This window comes from Bufo bufo, chromosome 10, assembly GCF_905171765.1.
Source record: "Bufo bufo chromosome 10, aBufBuf1.1, whole genome shotgun sequence".
Lineage (NCBI taxonomy): Eukaryota > Metazoa > Chordata > Amphibia > Anura > Bufonidae > Bufo > Bufo bufo.
Genome location: NC_053398.1, coordinates 64,099,722 through 64,124,535, shown reverse-complemented (window position 1 = coordinate 64,124,535; position 24,814 = coordinate 64,099,722).

Genomic DNA, 24,814 nt, shown 5'->3' with positions numbered 1-24,814 from the left:
GGGTAGTGGGCACAGTACAGTCTGTGGGCCTGACACTCACTGGCAGGCAACTGCAATTATATTACAGAGGAAAAATGTAATGAATTTTTTAACAGCAAGGTGCTGTGCCACCCTATATGAGTGGTGGGCAGTGGGCACAGTACAGTCTGTTGGCCTGACACTCACTGGCAGGCAACTGCAATTATATTACAGAGGAAAAATGTAATGAATTTTTTGACAGCAAGGTGCTGTGCCACCCTATATGAGTGGTGGGTAAAGGGCACATTACAGTCTGTGGGCCTGACACTCACTGGCAGGCAACTGCAATTATATTACAGAGGAAAAATGTTATGTATTTTTTAACAGCAAGGTGCTGTGCCACCCTATATGAGTGGTGGGCAGTGGGCACAGTACATTCTGTGGGCATAACACTTATTGGGAGTCAGCTGCAATTATATTACAAAGGAAAAAATGTATGACTTTTTTATCTGCAAGGTACTGTGCCACCCTATATGAGTAGTGGGCAGTGGGCACAGTACAGTCTGTGGGCCTGACACTCACTGGCATGCAACTGCAATTATATTACAGAGGAAAAATTAAATGTATTTTTTAACCGCAAGGTGCTGTGCCACCCTATATGAGTGGTGGGCTGTGGGCACAGTACAGTATGTGGGACTGACACTCACTGGCAGGCAACTGCAATTATATTACAGAGGAAAAATTTAATGTATTTTTTAACAGCAAGGTGCTGTGCCACCCTATATGAGTGGTGGGCAGTGGGCACAGTACAGTCTGTGGGCCTGACACTCACTGGCAGGCAAGTGCAATTATATTACAGAAGAAAAATTAAATGAATTATTTAACAGCAAGGTGCTGTGCCACCCTATATGAGTGGTGGGTAGTGGGCACAGTACAGTCTGTGGGCCTGACACTCACTGGCAGGCAACTGCAATTATGTTACAGAGGAAAAATTAAAATAATTTTTTTAACATCAAGATGCTGTCCCACCCTATATGAGTGGTGGGCAGTGGGCACAGTACAGTCTGTGGGCCTGACACTCACTGGCAGGCAGCTGCAATTATATTACAGAGTAAAAATTAAATGTATTTTTTAACAGCAAGGTGCTGTGCCACCCTATATGAGTGGTGGGTAATGGGCACAGTACAGTCTGTGGGCCTGACACTCACTGGCAGGCAACTGCAATTATATTACAAAGGAAAAATGTAATGAATTTTTTAACAGCAAGGTGCTGTGCCGCCCTATATGAGTGGTGGGCAGTGGGCACAGTACAGTCTGTGAGCCTGACACTCACTGGCAGGCAACTGCAATTATATTACAGAGGAAAAATTAAATGTATTTTTTAACAGCAAGGTGCTGTGCCACCCTATATGAGTGGTGGGCAGTGGGCACAGTACAGTCTGTAGGCCTGACACTCACTGGCAGGCAACTGCAATTATATTACAAAGGAAAAATTTAATGACTTTGTTATCTGCAAGGTACTGTGCCACCCTATATGAGTGGTGGGTAGTGGGCACAGTACAGTCTGTGGGCCTTACACACACTGGCAGACAACTGCAATTATATTACAGAGGAAAAATGTAATGAATTTTTTAACAGCAAGATTCTGTGCCACCCTATATGAGTGGTGGGCAGTGTGCACAGTACAGTCTATGGGCCTGACACTCACTGGCAGGCAGCTGCAATTATATTACAGAGGAAAAATTTTTATGAATTTTTTAACAGCAAGGTGCTGTGCCACCCTATATGAGTGGTGGGCAGTGGGCACAGTACAGTCTGTGGGCCTGACACTCACTGGCAGGCAACTGCAATTATATTACAGAGGAAAATTTTTATGAATTTTTTAACAGCAAGGTGCTGCGCCACCCTATATGAGTGGTGGCCAATGGGCACAGTACAGTCTGTGGGCGTGACACTCACTGGCAGGCAGCTGCAATTATATTACAGAGGAAAAATTAAAAGATTTTTTTAACAGCAAGATGCTGTCCCATCCTATATGAGTGGTGGGTAGTGGGCACAGTACAGTCTGTGGGCCTGAAACTTATTGGCAGGCAACTGCAATTATATTACAGAGGAAAAATGTTATGAATTTTTTAACAGCAAGGTGCTGTGCCACCCTATATGAGTGGTGGGCAGTGGGCACAGTACAGTCTGTGGGCCAGACACTTACTGGCGGGCAACTGCAATTATATTACAGAGGAAAATTTTTATGAATTTTTTAACAGCAAGGTGCTGTGCCACCATATATGAGTGGTGGGCAGTGGGCACAGTACAGTCTGTGGGCCTGACACTCACTGGCAGGCAACTGCAATTATATTACAGAGGAAAATTTTTATGAATTTTTTAACAGCAAGGTGCTGCGCCACCCTATATGAGTGGTGGCCAATGGGCACAGTACAGTCTGTGGGCGTGACACTCACTGGCAGGCAGCTGCAATTATATTACAGAGGAAAAATTAAAAGAATTTTTTTAACAGCAAGATGCTGTCCCATCCTATATGAGTGGTGGGCAGTGGGCACAGTACAGTCTGTGGGCCTGACACTCACTGGCAGGCAACTGCAATTATATTACAGAGGAAAAATGTAATGAATTTTTTAACAGCAAGGTGCTGTGCCACCCTATATGAGTGGTGGGCAGTGGGCACAGTACAGTCTGTGGGCCTGACACTCACTGGCAGGCAACTGCAATTATATTACAGAGGAAAAATGTAATGAATTTTTTAACAGCAAGGTGCTGTGCCACCCTATATGAGTGGTGGGTAGTGGGCACAGTACAGTCTGTGGGCCTGACACTCACTGGCAGGCAACTGCAATTATATTACAGAGGAAAAATGTAATGAATTTTTTAACAGCAAGGTGCTGTGCCACCCTATATGAGTGGTGGGCAGTGGGCACAGTACAGTCTGTTGGCCTGACACTCACTGGCAGGCAACTGCAATTATATTACAGAGGAAAAATGTAATGAATTTTTTGACAGCAAGGTGCTGTGCCACCCTATATGAGTGGTGGGTAAAGGGCACATTACAGTCTGTGGGCCTGACACTCACTGGCAGGCAACTGCAATTATATTACAGAGGAAAAATGTTATGTATTTTTTAACAGCAAGGTGCTGTGCCACCCTATATGAGTGGTGGGCAGTGGGCACAGTACATTCTGTGGGCATAACACTTATTGGGAGTCAGCTGCAATTATATTACAAAGGAAAAAATGTATGACTTTTTTATCTGCAAGGTACTGTGCCACCCTATATGAGTAGTGGGCAGTGGGCACAGTACAGTCTGTGGGCCTGACACTCACTGGCATGCAACTGCAATTATATTACAGAGGAAAAATTAAATGTATTTTTTAACCGCAAGGTGCTGTGCCACCCTATATGAGTGGTGGGCTGTGGGCACAGTACAGTATGTGGGACTGACACTCACTGGCAGGCAACTGCAATTATATTACAGAGGAAAAATTTAATGTATTTTTTAACAGCAAGGTGCTGTGCCACCCTATATGAGTGGTGGGCAGTGGGCACAGTACAGTCTGTGGGCCTGACACTCACTGGCAGGCAAGTGCAATTATATTACAGAAGAAAAATTAAATGAATTATTTAACAGCAAGGTGCTGTGCCACCCTATATGAGTGGTGGGTAGTGGGCACAGTACAGTCTGTGGGCCTGACACTCACTGGCAGGCAAGTGCAATTATATTACAGAAGAAAAATTAAATGAATTATTTAACAGCAAGGTGCTGTGCCACCCTATATGAATGGTGGGTAGTGGGCACAGTACAGTCTGTGGGCCTGACACTCACTGGCAGGCAACTGCAATTATATTACAGAGGAAAAATGTAATGAATTTTTTAACAGCAAGGTGCTGTGCCACCCTATATGAGTGGTGGGCAGTGGGCACAGTACAGTCTGTTGGCCTGACACTCACTGGCAGGCAACTGCAATTATATTACAGAGGAAAAATGTAATGAATTTTTTGACAGCAAGGTGCTGTGCCACCCTATATGAGTGGTGGGTAAAGGGCACATTACAGTCTGTGGGCCTGACACTCACTGGCAGGCAACTGCAATTATATTACAGAGGAAAAATGTTATGTATTTTTTAACAGCAAGGTGCTGTGCCACCCTATATGAGTGGTGGGCAGTGGGCACAGTACATTCTGTGGGCATAACACTTATTGGGAGTCAGCTGCAATTATATTACAAAGGAAAAAATGTATGACTTTTTTATCTGCAAGGTACTGTGCCACCCTATATGAGTAGTGGGCAGTGGGCACAGTACAGTCTGTGGGCCTGACACTCACTGGCATGCAACTGCAATTATATTACAGAGGAAAAATTAAATGTATTTTTTAACCGCAAGGTGCTGTGCCACCCTATATGAGTGGTGGGCTGTGGGCACAGTACAGTATGTGGGACTGACACTCACTGGCAGGCAACTGCAATTATATTACAGAGGAAAAATTTAATGTATTTTTTAACAGCAAGGTGCTGTGCCACCCTATATGAGTGGTGGGCAGTGGGCACAGTACAGTCTGTGGGCCTGATACTCACTGGCAGGCAAGTGCAATTATATTACAGAAGAAAAATTAAATGAATTATTTAACAGCAAGGTGCTGTGCCACCCTATATGAGTGGTGGGTAGTGGGCACAGTACAGTCTGTGGGCCTGACACTCACTGGCAGGCAACTGCAATTATGTTACAGAGGAAAAATTAAAATAATTTTTTTAACATCAAGATGCTGTCCCACCCTATATGAGTGGTGGGCAGTGGGCACAGTACAGTCTGTGGGCCTGACACTCACTGGCAGGCAGCTGCAATTATATTACAGAGTAAAAATTAAATGTATTTTTTAACAGCAAGGTGCTGTGCCACCCTATATGAGTGGTGGGTAATGGGCACAGTACAGTCTGTGGGCCTGACACTCACTGGCAGGCAACTGCAATTATATTACAAAGGAAAAATGTAATGAATTTTTTAACAGCAAGGTGCTGTGCCGCCCTATATGAGTGGTGGGCAGTGGGCACAGTACAGTCTGTGAGCCTGACACTCACTGGCAGGCAACTGCAATTATATTACAGAGGAAAAATTAAATGTATTTTTTAACAGCAAGGTGCTGTGCCACCCTATATGAGTGGTGGGCAGTGGGCACAGTACAGTCTGTAGGCCTGACACTCACTGGCAGGCAACTGCAATTATATTACAAAGGAAAAATTTAATGACTTTGTTATCTGCAAGGTACTGTGCCACCCTATATGAGTGGTGGGTAGTGGGCACAGTACAGTCTGTGGGCCTTACACACACTGGCAGACAACTGCAATTATATTACAGAGGAAAAATGTAATGAATTTTTTAACAGCAAGATTCTGTGCCACCCTATATGAGTGGTGGGCAGTGTGCACAGTACAGTCTATGGGCCTGACACTCACTGGCAGGCAGCTGCAATTATATTACAGAGGAAAAATTTTTATGAATTTTTTAACAGCAAGGTGCTGTGCCACCCTATATGAGTGGTGGGCAGTGGGCACAGTACAGTCTGTGGGCCTGACACTCACTGGCAGGCAACTGCAATTATATTACAGAGGAAAATTTTTATGAATTTTTTAACAGCAAGGTGCTGCGCCACCCTATATGAGTGGTGGCCAATGGGCACAGTACAGTCTGTGGGCGTGACACTCACTGGCAGGCAGCTGCAATTATATTACAGAGGAAAAATTAAAAGATTTTTTTAACAGCAAGATGCTGTCCCATCCTATATGAGTGGTGGGTAGTGGGCACAGTACAGTCTGTGGGCCTGAAACTTATTGGCAGGCAACTGCAATTATATTACAGAGGAAAAATTTTATGAATTTTTTAACAGCAAGATGCTGTCCCACCCTATATGAGTGGTGGGCAGTGGGCACAGTACAGTCTGTGGGCCTGACACTCACTGGCAGGCAACTGCAATTATATTACAGAGGAAAAATGAAATGATTTTTTTAACAGCAAGAAGCTGTGCCACCAGATATGAGTGGTGGGTAGTGGGCACAGTACAGTCTATGGGCCTGACACTCACTGGCAGGCAACTGCAATTATATTACAGAGGAAAAATTTAATGACTTTTCTATTTGCAAGGTACTGTGCAAACCTATATGAGTGGTGGGCAGTGGGCACAGTACAGTCTGTGGGCCTGACACTCACTGGCAGGCAACTGCAATTATATTACAGAGGAAAAATTTAATGTATTTTTTAACAGCAAGGTGCTGTGCCACCCTATATGAGTGGTGGGCAGTGGGCACAGTACAGTCTGTGGGCCTGACACTCACTGGCAGGCAACTGCAATTATATTACAGAGGAAAAATTTAATGAATTTTTTAACAGCAAGATGCTGTGCCACCCGATATGAGTGGTGGGTAGTGGGCACAGTACAGTCTGTGGGTATAACACTCATTGGGAGTCAGCTGCAATTATATTACAGAGGAAAAATTTAAATGAATTTTTTAATAGCAAGGTGCTGTGCCACCCTATATGAGTGGTGGGTAAAGGGCACAGTACAGTCTGTGGGCCTGACACTCACTGGCAGGCAACTGCAATTATATTACAGGGGAAAAATGAAATGAATTTTTTAACAGCAAGATGCTGTGCCACCAGATATGAGTGGTGGGCAGTGGGCACTGTACAGTCTGTGGGCATAACACTCATTGGGAGTCAGCTGCAATTATATTACAAAGGAAAAATGAAATGACTATTTTTATCTGCAAGGTGCTGTGCCACCAAATATGAGTGGTGGGCAGTGGGCACAGTACAGTCTGTGGGCCTGACACTCACTGGCAGGCAACTGCAATTATATTACAGAGGAAAAATTAAATGTATTTTTTAATAGCAAGGTGGTGTGCCACCCTATATGAGTGGTGGGTAGTGGGCACAGTACAGTCTGTGGGCCTGACACTCACTGGCAGGAAACTGCAATTATATTACAGAGGAAAAATTAAATGAAATTTTTAACAGCAAGATGCTGTGCCACCATATATGAGTGGTGGGCAGTGGGCACAGTACAGTCTGTGGGGCTGACACTCACTGGCAGGAAACTGCAGTTATATTACAGAGTAAAAATTTAATGAATTTTTTATCTGCAAGGTACTGTGCCACCCTATATGAGTGGTGGGCAGTGGGCACAGTACAGTCTGTGGGCCTGACACTCACTGGCAGGCAACTGCAATTATATTACAGAGTAAAAATTTAATGAATTTTTTATCTGCAAGGTACTGTGCCACCCTATATGAGTGGTGGGCAGTGGGCACAGTACAGTCTGTGGGCCTGACACTCACTGGCAGGCAACTGCAATTATATTACAGAGTAAAAATTAAATGTATTTTTTAACAGCAAGGTGCTGTGCCACCCTATATGAGTGGTGGGTAAAGGGCACAGTACAGTCTGTGGGCCTGACACTCACTGGCAGGCAGCTGCAATTATATTACAGAGGAAAAATGTAATGAATTTTTTAACAGCAAGATGCTGTGCCACCCTATATGAGTGGTGGGCAGTGGGCACAGTACAGTCTGTGGGCCTGACATTCACTGGCAGGCAACTGCAATTATATTACAGAGGAAAAATTTAATGAATTTCTTAACAGCAAGATGCTGTGCCGCCCTATATGAGTGGTGGGCAGTGGGCACAGTACAGTCTGTGGGCCTGACACTCACTGGCAGGCAACTGCAATTATATTACAGAGGAAAAATGAAATTAATTTTTTAACAGCAAGATGCTGTGCCACCCTTTATGAGTGGTGGGTAAAGGGCACAGTACAGTCTGTGGGCCTGACACTCACTGGCATGCAACTGCAATTATATTACAGAGGAAAAATGTAATGAATTTTTTAACAGCAAGGTGCTGTGCCACCCTATATGAGTGGTGGGTAAAGGGCACAGTACAGTCTGTGGGCCTGACACTCACTGGTAGGCAACTGCAATTATATTACAGAGGAAAAATGTAATGAAATTTTTAACAGCAAGATGCTGTGCCACCCTATATGAGTGGTGGGCAGTGGGCACATTACAGTCTGTGGGCCTGACACTCACTGGTAGGCAACTGCAATTATATTACAGATGAAAAATGTAATGAATTTTTTAACAGAAAGGTGCTGTGCCACCCTATATGAGTGGTGGGCAGTGGGCACAGTACAGTCTGTGGGCCTGACACTCACTGGCAGGCAACTGCAATTATATTACAGAGGAAAAATGTAATGTATTTTTTAACAGCAAGGTGCTGTGCCACCCTATATAAGTGGTGGGCAGTGGGCACTGTACAGTCTGTGGGCCTGACACTCACTGGCAGGAAACTGCAATTATATTACAGAGGAAAAATTTAATGAAATTTTTAACAGCAAGATGCTGTGCCACCCTATATGAGTGGTGGGCAGTGGGCACAGTACAGTCTGTGGGCCTTAAACACACTGGCAGGCAACTGCAATTATATCACAGAGGAAAAATGTAATGAATTTTTTAACAGCAAGATGCTGTGCCGCCCTATATGAGTGGTGGGCAGTGGGCACAGTACAGTCTGTGGGCCTGACATTCACTGGCAGGCAACTGCAATTATATTACAGAGGAAAAATTTAATGAATTTTTTAACAGCAAGATGCTGTGCCGCCCTATATGAGTGGTGGGCAGTGGGCACAGTACAGTCTGTGGGCCTGACACTCACTGGCAGGCAACTGCAATTATATTACAGAGGAAAAATGAAATTAATTTTTTAACAGCAAGATGCTGTGCCACCCTATATGAGTGGTGGGTAAAGGGCACAGTACAGTCTGTGGGCCTGACACTCACTGGCATGCAACTGCAATTATATTACAGAGGAAAAATGTAATGAATTTTTTAACAGCAAGGTGCTGTGCCACCCTATATGAGTGGTGGGTAAAGGGCACAGTACAGTCTGTGGGCGTGACACTCACTGGCAGGCAACTGCAATTATATTACAGAGGAAAAATGTAATGAATTTTTTAACAGCAAGGTGCTTTGCCACCCTATATGAGTGGTGGGTAAAGGGCACAGTACAGTCTGTGGGCCTGACACTCACTGGTAGGCAACTGCAATTATATTACAGAGGAAAAATGTAATGAAATTTTTAACAGCAAGATGCTGTGCCACCCTATATGAGTGGTGGGCAGTGGGCACATTACAGTCTGTGGGCCTGACACTCACTGGTAGGCAACTGCAATTATATTACAGATGAAAAATGTAATGAATTTTTTAACAGAAAGGTGCTGTGCCACCCTATATGAGTGGTGGGCAGTGGGCACAGTACAGTCTGTGGGCCTGACACTCACTGGCAGGCAACTGCAATTATATTACAGAGGAAAAATGTAATGTATTTTTTAACAGCAAGGTGCTGTGCCACCCTATATAAGTGGTGGGCAGTGGGCACTGTACAGTCTGTGGGCCTGACACTCACTGGCAGGAAACTGCAATTATATTACAGAGGAAAAATTTAATGAAATTTTTAACAGCAAGATGCTGTGCCACCCTATATGAGTGGTGAGCAGTGGGCACAGTACAGTCTGTGGGCATAACTCTCATTGGGAGTCAGCTGCAATTATATTACAAAGGAAAAATTTAATGACTTTGTTATCTGCAAGGTACTGTGCCACCCTATATGAGTGGTGGGCAGTGGGCACAGTACAGTCTGTGGGCCTGACACTCACTGGCAGGCAACTGCAATTATATTACAGAGGAAAAATGAAATTAATTTTTTTAACAGCAAGATGCTGTGCCACCAGATATGAGTGGTGGGCAGTGGGCACTGTACAGTCTGTGGGCATAACACTCATTGGGAGTCAGCTGCAATTATATTACAAAGGAAAAATGAAATGACTTTTTTATCTGCAAGGTGCTGTGCCACCCTATATGAGTGGTGGGCAGGGGGCACAGTACAGTCTGTGGGCCTGACACTCACTGGCAGGCAACTGCAATTATATTACAGAGGAAAAATGTAATGAATTTTTTAACAGCAAGGTGCTGTGCCACCCTATATGAGTGGTGGGCAGTGGGCACAGTACAGTCTGTGGGCCTGACACTCACTGGCAGGCAACTGCAATTATATTACAGAGGAAAAATGTAATGAATTTTTTAACAGCAAGGTGCTGTGCCACCCGATATGAGTGGTGGGTAGTGGGCACAGTACAGTCTGTGGGCCTTACACTCACTGGCAGGCAACTGCAATTATATTACAGAGGAAAAATTGAATGACTTTTTTATTTGCAAGGTACTGTGCCACCCTATATGAGTGGTGGGTAGTGGGCACAGTACAGTCTGTGGGCCTGACACTCACTGGCAGGCAACTGCAATTATATTACAGAGGAAAAATGAAATGTATTTTTTAACAGCAAGGTGCTGTGCCACCCTATATGAGTGGTGGGTAAAGGGCACATTACAGTCTGTGGGCCTGACACTCACTGGCAGGCAACTGCAATTATATTACAGAGGAAAAATGTAATGAATTTTTTAACAGCAAGATGCTGTGCCGCCCTATATGAGTGGTGGGCAGTGGGCACAGTACAGTCTATGGGCCTGACACTTACTGGCAGGCAGCTGCAATTATATTACAGAGGAAAAATGTAATGAATTTTTTAACAGCAAGATGCTGTGCCGCCCTATATGAGTGGTGGGCAGTGGGCACAGTACAGTCTGTGGGCCTGACATTCACTGGCAGGCAACTGCAATTATATTACAGAGGAAAAATTTAATGAATTTTTTAACAGCAAGATGCTGTGCCGCCCTATATGAGTGGTGGGCAGTGGGCACAGTACAGTCTGTGGGCCTGACACTCACTGGCAGGCAACTGCAATTATATTACAGAGGAAAAATGAAATTAATTTTTTAACAGCAAGATGCTGTGCCACCCTATATGAGTGGTGGGTAAAGGGCACAGTACAGTCTGTGGGCCTGACACTCACTGGCATGCAACTGCAATTATATTACAGAGGAAAAATGTAATGAATTTTTTAACAGCAAGGTGCTGTGCCACCCTATATGAGTGGTGGGTAAAGGGCACAGTACAGTCTGTGGGCCTGACACTCACTGGCAGGCAACTGCAATTATATTACAGAGGAAAAATGTAATGAAATTTTTAACAGCAAGATGCTGTGCCACCCTATATGAGTGGTGGGCAGTGGGCACATTACAGTCTGTGGGCCTGACACTCACTGGTAGGCAACTGCAATTATATTACAGAGGAAAAATGTAATGTATTTTTTAACAGCAAGGTGCTGTGCCACCCTATATAAGTGGTGGCAGTGGGCACTGTACAGTCTGTGGGCCTGACACTCACTGGCAGGAAACTGCAATTATATTACAGAGGAAAAATTTAATGAAATTTTTAACAGCAAGATGCTGTGCCACCCTATATGAGTGGTGGGCAGTGGGCACAGTACAGTCTGTGGGCCTTAAACACACTGGCAGGCAACTGCAATTATATTACAGAGGAAAAATGTAATGAATTTTTTAACAGCAAGATGCTGTGCCACCCTATATGAGTGGTGAGCAGTGGGCACAGTACAGTCTGTGGGCATAACTCTCATTGGGAGTCAGCTGCAATTATATTACAAAGGAAAAATTTAATGACTTTGTTATCTGCAAGGTACTGTGCCACCCTATATGAGTGGTGGGCAGTGGGCACAGTACAGTCTGTGGGCCTGACACTCACTGGCAGGCAACTGCAATTATATTACAGAGGAAAAATGTAATGAATTTTTTAACAGCAAGATGCTGTGCCGCCCTATATGAGTGGTGGGCAGTGGGCACAGTACAGTCTATGGGCCTGACACTTACTGGCAGGCAGCTGCAATTATATTACAGAGGAAAAATTTAATGAATTTTTGAACAGCAAGATGCTGTGCCGCCCTATATGAGTGGTGGGCAGTGGGCACAGTACAGTCTGTGGGCCTGACACTCACTGGCAGGCAACTGCAATTATATCACAGAGGAAAAATTAAATGAATTTTTTAACAGCAAGGTGCTGTGCCACCCTATATGAGTGGTGGGCAGTGGGCACAGTACAGTCTGTGGGCCTGACACTCACTGGCAGGCAACTGCAATTATATTACAGAGGAAAAATGAAATGTATTTTTTAACAGCAAGGTGCTGTGCCACCCTATATGAGTGGTGGGTAATGGGCACAGTACAGTCTGTGGGCCTGACACTCACTGGCAGGCAACTGCAATTATATTACAGAGGAAAAATGAAAAGTATTTTTTAACAGCAAGATGCTGTGCCACCCGATATGAGTGGTGGGCAGTGGGCACAGTACAGTCTGTGGGCCTGACACTCACTGGCAGGCAACTGCAATTATATTACAGAGGAAAAATGTAATGAATTTTTTAACAGCAAGATGCTGTGCCGCCCTATATGAGTGGTGGGCAGTGGGCACAGTACAGTCTGTGGGCCTGACACTCACTGGCAGGCAACTGCAATTATATTACAGAGGAAAAATTAAATGTATTTTTTAACAGCAAGGTGCTGTGCCACCCTATATGAGTGGTGGGCAGTGGGCACAGTACAGTCTATGGGCCTGACACTTACTGGCAGGCAACTGCAATTATATTACAGAGGAAAAATTAAATGTATTTTTTAACAGCAAGGTGCTGTGCCACCCTATATAAGTGGTGGGTAAAGGGCACAGTACAGTCTGTGGGCCTGACATTTACTGGCAGGAAACTGCAATTATATTACAGAGGAAAAATTTAATGAAATTTTTAACAGCAAGATGCTGTGCCACCCTATGTGAGTGGTGGGCAGTGGGCACAGTACAGTCTGTGGGCCTTAAACACACTGGCAGGCAACTGCAATTATATTACAGAGGAAAAATGTAATGAATTTTTTAACAGCAAGATGCTGTGCCACCCTATATGAGTGGTGAGCAGTGGGCACAGTACAGTCTGTGGGCATAACACTCATTGGGAGTCAGCTGCAATTATATTACAAAGGAAAAATGTAATGACTTTGTTATCTGCAAGGTACTGTGCCACCCTATATGAGTGGTGGGCAGTGGGCACAGTACAGTCTGTGGGCCTGACACTCACTGGCAGGCAACTGCAATTATATTACAGAGGAAAAATTTATTGAAATTTTTAACAGCAAGATGCTGTGCCGCCCTATATGAGTGGTGGGCAGTGGGCACAGTACAGTCTATGGGCCTGACACTTACTGGCAGGCAACTGCAATCATATTACAGAGGAAAAATTTAATGTATTTTTTAACAGCAAGGTGGTGTGCCACCCTATATGAGTGGTGGGTAGTGGGCACAGTACAGTCTGTGGGCCTGACACTCACTGGCAGGAAACTGCAATTATATTACAAAGGAAAAATTAAATGAATTTTTTAACAGCAAGATGCTGTGCCACCCTATATGAGTGGTGGGCAGTGGGCACAGTACAGTCTGTGGGCCTGACACTCACTGGCAGGCAACTGCAATTATATTACAGAGGAAAAATGTAATGAATTTTTTAACAGCAAGGTGCTGTGCCACCCGATATGAGTTGTGGGCAGAGGGCACAGTACAGTCTGTGGGCCTGACACTCACTGGCAGGCAACTGCAATTATATTACAGAGAAAAAAAATTATGTATTTTTTAACAGCAAGGTGCTGTGCCACCCTATATGAGTGGTGGGCAGTGGGCACAGTACAGTCTGTGGGCATAACACTTATTGGGAGTCAGCTGCAATTATATTACAAAGGAAAAAATTTATGACTTTTTTATCTGCAAGGTACTGTGCCACCCTATATGAGTGGTGGGCAGTGGGCACAGTACAGTCTGTGGGCCTGACACTCACTGGCAGGCAACTGCAATTATATTACAGAGGAAAAATGTAATGAATTTTTTAACAGCAAGGTGCTGTGCCACCCTATAAGAGTGGTGGGCAGTGGGCACAGTACAGTCTGTGGGCCTGACACTCACTGGCAGGCAACTGCAATTATATTACAGAGGAAAAATGTAATGAATTTTTTAACAGCAAGGTGCTGTGCCACCCTATATGAATGGTGGGTAGTGGGCACAGTACAGTCTGTGGGCCTTACACACACTGGCAGGCAACTGCAATAATATTACAGAGGAAAAATGTAATGAATTTTTTAACAGCAAGGTGCTGTGCCACCCTATATGAGTGGTGGGCAGTGGGCACAGTACAGTCTGTTGGCCTGACACTCACTGGCAGGCAACTGCAATTATATTACAGAGGAAAAATGTAATGAATTTTTTGACAGCAAGGTGCTGTGCCACCCTATATGAGTGGTGGGTAAAGGGCACATTACAGTCTGTGGGCCTGACACTCACTGGCAGGCAACTGCAATTATATTACAGAGGAAAAATTTTATGTATTTTTTAACAGCAAGGTGCTGTGCCACCCTATATGAGTGGTGGGCAGTGGGCACAGTACATTCTGTGGGCATAACACTTATTGGGAGTCAGCTGCAATTATATTACAAAGGAAAAAATGTATAACTTTTTTATCTGCAAGGTACTGTGCCACCCTATATGAGTAGTGGGCAGTGGGCACAGTACAGTCTGTGGGCCTGACACTCACTGGCATGCAACTGCAATTATATTACAGAGGAAAAATTAAATGTATTTTTTAACCGCAAGGTGCTGTGCCACCCTATATGAGTGGTGGGCTGTGGGCACAGTACAGTATGTGGGGCTGACACTCACTGGCAGGCAACTGCAATTATATTACAGAGGAAAAATTTAATGTATTTTTTAACAGCAAGGTGCCGTGCCACCCTATATGAGTGGTGGGCAGTGGGCACAGTACAGTCTGTGGGCCTGACACTCACTGGCAGGCAAGTGCAATTATATTACAGAAGAAAAATTAAATGAATTATTTAACAGCAAGGTGCTGTGCCACCCTATATGAGTGGTGGGCAGTGGGCACAGTACAGTCTGTGGGCCTGACACTCACTGGCAGGCAACTGCAATTATATTACAGAGTAAAAATTAAATGTATTTTTTAACAGCAAGGTGCTGTGCCACCCTATATGAGTGGTGGGCAGTGGGCACAGTACAGTCTGTGGGCCTGACACTCATTGGCAGGCAACTGCAATTATATTACAAAGGAAAAATGTAATGAATTTTTTAACAGCAAGGTGCTGTGCCGCCCTATATGAGTGGTGGGCAGTGGGCACAGTACAGTCTGTGGGCCTGACACTCACTGGCAGGCAACTGCAATTATATTACAGAGGAAAAATTAAATGTATTTTTTAACAGCAAGGTGCTGTGCCACCCTATATGAGTGGTGGGCAGTGGGCACAGTACAGTCTGTAGGCCTGACACTCACTGGCAGGCAACTGCAATTATATTACAAAGGAAAAATTTAATGACTTTGTTATCTGCAAGGTACTGTGCCACCCTATATGAGTGGTGGGTAGTGGGCACAGTACAGTCTGTGGGCCTTACACACACTGGCAGACAACTGCAATTATATTACAGAGGAAAAATGTAATGAATTTTTTAACAGCAAGATTCTGTGCCACCCTATATGAGTGGTGGGCAGTGTGCACAGTACAGTCTATGGGCCTGACACTCATTGGCAGGCAACTGCAATTATATTACAGAGGAAAAATGTTATGAATTTTTTAACAGCAAGGTGCTGTGCCACCCTATATGAGTGGTGGGCAGTGGGCACAGTACAGTCTGTGGGCCTGACACTCACTGGCAGGCAACTGCAATTATATTACAGAGGAAAAATGTAATGAATTTTTTAACAGCAAGGTGCTGTGCCACCCTATATGAGTGGTGGGCAGTGGGCACAGTACAGTCTGTGGGCCTGACACTCACTGGCAGGCAACTGCAATTATATTACAGAGGAAAAATGTAATGAATTTTTTGACAGCAAGGTGCTGTGCCACCCTATATGAGTGGTGGGTAAAGGGCACATTACAGTCTGTGGGCCTGACACTCACTGGCAGGCAACTGCAATTATATTACAGAGGAAAAATTTTATGTATTTTTTAACAGCAAGGTGCTGTGCCACCCTATATGAGTGGTGGGCAGTGGGCACAGTACATTCTGTGGGCATAACACTTATTGGGAGTCAGCTGCAATTATATTACAAAGGAAAAAATGTATGACTTTTTTATCTGCAAGGTACTGTGCCACCCTATATGAGTAGTGGGCAGTGGGCACAGTACAGTCTGTGGGCCTGACACTCACTGGCATGCAACTGCAATTATATTACAGAGGAAAAATTAAATGTATTTTTTAACCGCAAGGTGCTGTGCCACCCTATATGAGTGGTGGGCTGTGGGCACAGTACAGTATGTGGGGCTGACACTCACTGGCAGGCAACTGCAATTATATTACAGAGGAAAAATTTAATGTATTTTTTAACAGCAAGGTGCCGTGCCACCCTATATGAGTGGTGGGCAGTGGGCACAGTACAGTCTGTGGGCCTGACACTCACTGGCAGGCAAGTGCAATTATATTACAGAAGAAAAATTAAATGAATTATTTAACAGCAAGGTGCTGTGCCACCCTATATGAGTGGTGGGCAGTGGGCACAGTACAGTCTGTGGGCCTGACACTCACTGGCAGGCAACTGCAATTATATTACAGAGTAAAAATTAAATGTATTTTTTAACAGCAAGGTGCTGTGCCACCCTATATGAGTGGTGGGCAGTGGGCACAGTACAATCTGTGGGCCTGACACTCATTGGCAGGCAACTGCAATTATATTACAAAGGAAAAATGTAATGAATTTTTTAACAGCAAGGTGCTGTGCCGCCCTATATGAGTGGTGGGCAGTGGGCACAGTACAGTCTGTGGGCCTGACACTCACTGGCAGGCAACTGCAATTATATTACAGAGGAAAAATTAAATGTATTTTTTAACAGCAAGGTGCTGTGCCACCCTATATGAGTGGTGGGCAGTGGGCACAGTACAGTCTGTAGGCCTGACACTCACTGGCAGGCAACTGCAATTATATTACAAAGGAAAAATTTAATGACTTTGTTATCTGCAAGGTACTGTGCCACCCTATATGAGTGGTGGGTAGTGGGCACAGTACAGTCTGTGGGCCTTACACACACTGGCAGACAACTGCAATTATATTACAGAGGAAAAATGTAATGAATTTTTTAACAGCAAGATTCTGTGCCACCCTATATGAGTGGTGGGCAGTGTGCACAGTACAGTCTATGGGCCTGACACTCATTGGCAGGCAACTGCAATTATATTACAGAGGAAAAATGTTATGAATTTTTTAACAGCAAGGTGCTGTGCCACCCTATATGAGTGGTGGGCAGTGGGCACAGTACAGTCTGTGGGCCAGACACTTACTGGCGGGCAACTGCAATTATATTACAGAGGAAAAATGTTATGAATTTTTTAACAGCAAGGTGCTGTGCCACCCTATATGAGTGGTGGGCAGTGGGCACAGTACAGTCTGTGAGCCTGACACTTACTGGCAGGCAACTGCAATTATATTACAGAGGAAAAATTAAATGATTTTATTAACAGCAAGGTGCTGTACCACCCTATATGAGTGGTGGGCAATGGGCACAGTACAGTCTGTGGGCGTGACACTCACTGGCAGGCAGCTGCAATTATATTACAGAGGAAAAATTAAATGACTTTTTTATTTGCAAGGTACTGTGCCACCCTATATGAGTGGTGGGCAGTGGCCACAGTACAGTCTGTGGGCCTGACACTTACTGGCAGGCAACTGCAATTATATTACAGAGGAAAAATTAAATGAATTTTTTAACAGCAAGGTGCTGTGCCACCCTATATGAGTGGTGGGCAGTGGGCACAGTACAGTCTGTGGGCCTGACACTCACTGGCAGGCAACTGCAATTATATTACAGAGGAAAAATGAAATGTATTTTTTAACAGCAAGGTGCTGTGCCACCCTATATGAGTGGTGGGTAAAGGGCACATTACAGTCTGTGGGCCTGACACTCACTGGCAGGCAACTGCAATTATATTACAGAGGAAAAATGAAAAGTATTTTTTAACAGCAAGATGCTGTGCCACCCGATATGAGTGGTGGGCAGTGGGCACAGTACAGTCTGTGGGCCTGACACTCACTGGCAGGCAACTGCAATTATATTACAGTGGAAAAATGTAATGAATTTTTTAACAGCAAGGTGCTGTGCCACCCTATATGAGTGGTGGGCAGTGGGCACAGTACAGTCTGTGGGCCTGACACTCACTGGCAGGCAACTGCAATTATATTACAGAGGAAAAATTAAATGTATTTTTTAACAGCAAGGTGCTGTGCCACCCTATATGAGTGGTGGGCAGTGGGCACAGTACAGTCTATGGGCCTGACACTTACTGGCAGGCAACTGCAATTATATTACAGAGGAAAAATTAAATGTATTTTTTAACAGCAAGGTGCTGTGCCACCCTATATAAGTGGTGGGTAAAGGGCACAGTACAGTCTGTGGGCCTGACATTTACTTGCAGGAAACTGCAATTATATTACAGAGGAAAAATTTAATGAAATTTTTAACAGCAAGATGCTGTGCCACCCTATGTGAGTGGTGGGCAGTGGGCACAGTACAGTCTGTGGGCCTTAAACACACTGGCAGGCAACTGCAATTATATTACAGAGGAAAAATGTAATGAATTTTTTAACAGCAAGATGCTGTGCCACCCTATATGAGTGGTGAGCAGTGGGCACAGTACAGTCTGTGGGCATAACACTCATTGGGAGTCAGCTGCAATTATATTACAAAGGAAAAATTTAATGACTTTGTTATCTGCAAGGTACTGTGCCACCCTATATGAGTGGTGGGCAGTGGGCACAGTACAGTCTGTGGGCCTGACACTCACTGGCAGGCAACTGCAATTATATTACAGAGGAAAAATTTATTGAAATTTTTAACAGCAAGATGCTGTGCCGCCCTATATGAGTGGTGGGCAGTGGGCACAGTACAGTCTATGGGCCTGACACTTACTGGCAGGCAACTGCAATCATATTACAGAGGAAAAATTTAATGTATTTTTTAACAGCAAGGTGGTGTGCCACCCTATATGAGTGGTGGGTAGTGGGCACAGTACAGTCTGTGGGCCTGACACTCACTGGCAGGAAACTGCAATTATATTACAAAGGAAAAATTAAATGAATTTTTTAACAGCAAGATGCTGTGCCACCCTATATGAGTGGTGGGCAGTGGGCACAGTACAGTCTGTGGGCCTGACACTCACTGGCAGGCAACTGCAATTATATTACAGAGGAAAAATGTAATGAATTTTTTAACAGCAAGGTGCTGTGCCACCCTATATGAGTTGTGGGCAGAGGGCACAGTACAGTCTGTGGGCCTGACACTCACTGGCAGGCAACTGCAATTATATTGCAGAGGAAAAATTTCATGAATTTTTTAACAGCAAGATGCTGTCCCACCCTATATGAGTGGTGGGCAGTGGGCACAGTACAGTCTGTGGGCATAACACTTATTGGGAGTCAGCTGCAATTATATTACAAAGGAAAAAATTTATGACTTTTTTATCTGCAAGGTACTGTGCCACCCTATATGAGTGGTGGGCAGTGGGCACAGTACAGTCTGTGGGCCTGACACTCACTGGCAGGCAACTGCAATTATATTACAGAGGAAAAATTAAATGTATTTTTTAACAGCAAGGTGCTGTGCCACCCTATATGAGTGGTGGGCAGTGGGCACAGTACAGTCTGTGGGCCTGACACTCACTGGCAGGCAACTGCAATTATATTACAGAAGAAAAATTAAATGAATTATTTAACAGCAAGGTGCTGTGCCACCCTATATGAGTGGTGGGCAGTGGGCACAGTACAGTCTGTGGGCCTGACACTCACTGGCAGGCAACTGCAATTATGTTACAGAGGAAAAATTAAAAGAATTTTTTTAACATCAAGATGCTGTCCCACCCTATATGAGTGGTGGGCAGTGGGCACAGTACAGTTTGTGGGCGTGACACTCACTGGCAGGCAGCTGCAATTATATTACAGAGGAAAAATTTAAAGAATTTTTTAACAGCAAGATGCTGTCCCATCCTATATGAGTGGTGGGCAGTGGGCACAGTTTAGTCTGTGGGTCTGACACTCACTGGCAGGCAACTGCAATTATATTACAGAGTAAAAATTAAATGTATTTTTTAACAGCAAGGTGCTGTGCCACCCTATATGAGTGGTGGGCAGTGAGCACAGTACAGTCTGTGGGCCTGACACTCACTGGCAGGCAACTGCAATTATATTACAGAGGAAAAATTTTATGTATTTTTTAACCGCAAGGTACTGTGCCACCCTATATAAGTGGTGGGTAAAGGGAACAGTACAGTCTGTGGGCCTGACACTCACTGGCAGGCAACTGCAATTATATTACAGAGGAAAAATGTTATGAATTTTTTAAAAGCAAGGTGCTGTGCCACCCTATATGAGTGGTGAGCAGTAGGCACAGTACAGTCTATGGGCCTGACACTTACTGGCAGGCAACTGCAATTATATTACAGAGGAAAAATGTTATGAATTTTTTAACAGCAAGGTGCTGTGCCACCCTATATGAGTGGTGGGCAGTGGGCACAGTACAGTCTGTGGGCCAGACACTTACTGGCGGGCAACTGCAATTATATTACAGAGGAAAATTTTTATGAATTTTTTAACAGCAAGGTGCTGTGCCACCATATATGAGTGGTGGGCAGTGGGCACAGTACAGTCTGTGGGCCTGACACTCACTGGCAGGCAACTGCAATTATATTACAGAGGAAAATTTTTATGAATTTTTTAACAGCAAGGTGCTGCGCCACCCTATATGAGTGGTGGCCAATGGGCACAGTACAGTCTGTAGGCGTGACACTCACTGGCAGGCAGCTGCAATTATATTACAGAGGAAAAATTAAAAGAATTTTTTTAACAGCAAGATGCTGTCCCATCCTATATGAGTGGTGGGCAGTGGGCACAGTACAGTCTGTGGGCCTGACACTCACTGGCAGGCAACTGCAATTATATTACAGAGGAAAAATGTAATGAATTTTTTAACAGCAAGGTGCTGTGCCACCCTATATGAGTGGTGGGCAGTGGGCACAGTACAGTCTGTGGGCCTGACACTCACTGGCAGGCAACTGCAATTATATTACAGAGGAAAAATGTAATGAATTTTTTAACAGCAAGGTGCTGTGCCACCCTATATGAATGGTGAGTAGTGGGCACAGTACAGTCTGTGGGCCTGACACTCACTGGCAGGCAACTGCAATTATATTACAGAGGAAAAATGTAATGAATTTTTTAACAGCAAGGTGCTGTGCCACCCTATATGAGTGGTGGGCAGTGGGCACAGTACAGTCTGTTGGCCTGACACTCACTGGCAGGCAACTGCAATTATATTACAGAGGAAAAATGTAATGAATTTTTTGACAGCAAGGTGCTGTGCCACCCTATATGAGTGGTGGGTAAAGGGCACATTACAGTCTGTGGGCCTGACACTCACTGGCAGGCAACTGCAATTATATTACAGAGGAAAAATTTTATGTATTTTTTAACAGCAAGGTGCTGTGCCACCCTATATGAGTGGTGGGCAGTGGGCACAGTACATTCTGTGGGCATAACACTTATTGGGAGTCAGCTGCAATTATATTACAAAGGAAAAAATGTATGACTTTTTTATCTGCAAGGTACTGTGCCACCCTATATGAGTAGTGGGCAGTGGGCACAGTACAGTCTGTGGGCCTGACACTCACTGGCATGCAACTGCAATTATATTACAGAGGAAAAATTAAATGTATTTTTTAACAGCAAGGTGCTGTGCCACCCTATATGAGTGGTGGGCAGTGGGCACAGTACAGTCTGTGAGCCTGACACTCACTGGCAGGCAACTGCAATTATATTACAGAGGAAAAATTAAATGTATTTTTTAACAGCAAGGTGCTGTGCCACCCTATATGAGTGGTGGGCAGTGGGCACAGTACAGTCTGTAGGCCTGACACTCACTGGCAGGCAACTGCAATTATATTACAAAGGAAAAATTTAATGACTTTGTTATCTGCAAGGTACTGTGCCACCCTATATGAGTGGTGGGTAGTGGGCACAGTACAGTCTGTGGGCCTTACACACACTGGCAGACAACTGCAATTATATTACAGAGGAAAAATGTAATGAATTTTTTAACAGCAAGATTCTGTGCCACCCTATATGAGTGGTGGGCAGTGTGCACAGTACAGTCTATGGGCCTGACACTCACTGGCAGGCAGCTGCAATTATATTACAGAGGAAAAAATTTTATGAATTTTTTAACAGCAAGGTGCTGTGCCACCATATATGAGTGGTGGGCAGTGGGCACAGTACAGTCTGTGGGCCTGACACTCACTGGCAGGCAACTGCAATTATATTACAGAGGAAAATTTTTATGAATTTTTTAACAGCAAGGTGCTGCGCCACCCTATATGAGTGGTGGCCAATGGGCACAGTACAGTCTGTGGGCGTGACACTCACTGGCAGGCAGCTGCAATTATATTACAGAGGAAAAATTAAAAGATTTTTTTAACAGCAAGATGCTGTCCCATCCTATATGAGTGGTGGGTAGTGGGCACAGTACAGTCTGTGGGCCTGACACTTATTGGCAGGCAACTGCAATTATATTACAGAGGAAAAATTTTATGAATTTTTTAACAGCAAGATGCTGTCCCACCCTATATGAGTGGTGGGCAGTGGGCACAGTACAGTCTGTGGGCCTGACACTCACTGGCAGGCAACTGCAATTATATTACAGAGGAAACATTTAATGTATTTTTTATCTGCAAGGTGCTGTGCCACCCTATATGAGTGGTGGGTAGTGGGCACAGTACAGTCTGTGGGCCTGATACTCACTGGCAGGCAACTGCAATTATATTACAGAGGAAAAAATTTTATGAATTTTTTAACAGCAAGATGCTGTGCCACTTTATATGAGTGGTGGGCAGTGGCCACAGTACAGTTTGTGGGTCTGACACTCACTGGCAGGCAACTGCAATTATATTACAGAGGAAAAATTAAATGACTTTTTTATTTGCAAGGTGCTGTGCCACCCTATATGAGTGGTGGGCAGTGGCCACAGTACAGTCTATGGGCCTGACACTCACTGGCAGGAAACTGCAATTATATTACAGAGGAAAAATTTAATGTATTTTTTAACAGCAAGGTGCTGTGCCACCCTATATGAGTGGTGGGCAGTGGGCACAGTACAGTCTGTGGGCATAACACTTATTGGGAGTCAGCTGCAATTATATTACAAAGGAAAAAAATTATGACTTTTATATCTGCAAGGTACTGTGCCACCCTATATGAGTGGTGGGCAGTGGGCACAGTACAGTCTGTGGGCCTGACACTCACTTGCAGGCAAGTGCAATTATATTACAGAGGAAAAATGTAAAGAATTTTTTAACAGCAAGATGCTGTACCACCCTATATGAGTGGTGGGTAAAGGGCACAGTACAGTCTGTGGGCCTGACACTCACTGGTAGGCAACTGCAATTATATTACAGAGAAAAAATTTAATGAATTTTTTAACAGCAAGATGCTGTGCCGCCCTATATGAGTGGTGGGCAGTGGGCACAGTACAGTCTGTGGGCCTGACACTCACTGGCAGGCAACTGCAATTATATTACAGAGGAAAAATAAAATGTATTTTTTAACAGCAAGGTGCTGTGCCACCATATATGAGTGGTGGGCAGTGGGCACAGTACAGTCTGTGGGCCTGACACTCACTGGCAGGCAACTGCAATTATATTACAGAGGAAAAATTACATGTATTTTTTAACAGCAAGGTGCTGTGCCACCCTATATGAGTGGTGGGCAGTGGGCACAGTACAGTCTGTGGGCATAACACTTATTAGGAGTCAGCTGCAATTATATTACAAAGGAAAAAATTTATGACTTTTTTATCTGCAAGGTACTGTGCCACCCTATATGAGTGGTGGGCAGTGGGCACAGTACAGTCTGTGGGCCTGACACTCACTGGCAGGCAACTGCAATTATGTTACCGAGGAAAAATTAAAAGAATTTTTTTAACATCAAGATGCTGTCCCACCCTATATGAGTGGTGGGCAGTGGGCACAGTACAGTCTGTGGGCCTGACACTCACTGGCAGGCAACTGCAATTATGTTACAGAGGAAAAATTAAAATAATTTTTTTAACATCAAGATGCTGTGCCACCCTATATGAGTGGTGGGTAATGGGCACAGTACAGTCTGTGGGCCTGACACTCACTGGCAGGCAACTGCAATTATATTACAGAGGAAAAATGTAAAGAATTTTTTAACAGCAAGATGCTGTACCACCCTATATGAGTGGTGGGTAAAGGGCACAGTACAGTCTGTGGGCCTGACACTCACTGGTAGGCAACTGCAATTATATTACAGAGAAAAAATTTAATGAATTTTTTAACAGCAAGATGCTGTGCCGCCCTATATGAGTGGTGGGCAGTGGGCACAGTACAGTCTGTGGGCCTGACACTCACTGGCAGGCATCTGCAATTATATTACAGAGGAAAAATAAAATGTATTTTTTAACAGCAAGGTGCTGTGCCACTTTATATGAGTGGTGGGCAGTGGGCACAGTACAGTCTGTGGGCCTGACACTCACTGGCAGGCAACTGCAATTATATTACAGAGGAAAAATTAAATGTATTTTTTAACAGCAAGGTGCTGTGCCACCCTATATGAGTGGTGGGCAGTGGGCACAGTACAGTCTGTGGGCGTGACACTCACTGGCAGGCAGCTGCAATTATATTACAGAGGAAAAATTTAAAGATTTTTTTAACAGCAAGATGCTGTCCCATCCTATATGAGTGGTGGGCAGTGGGCACAGTTTAGTCTGTGGGCCTGACACTCACTGGCAGGCAAC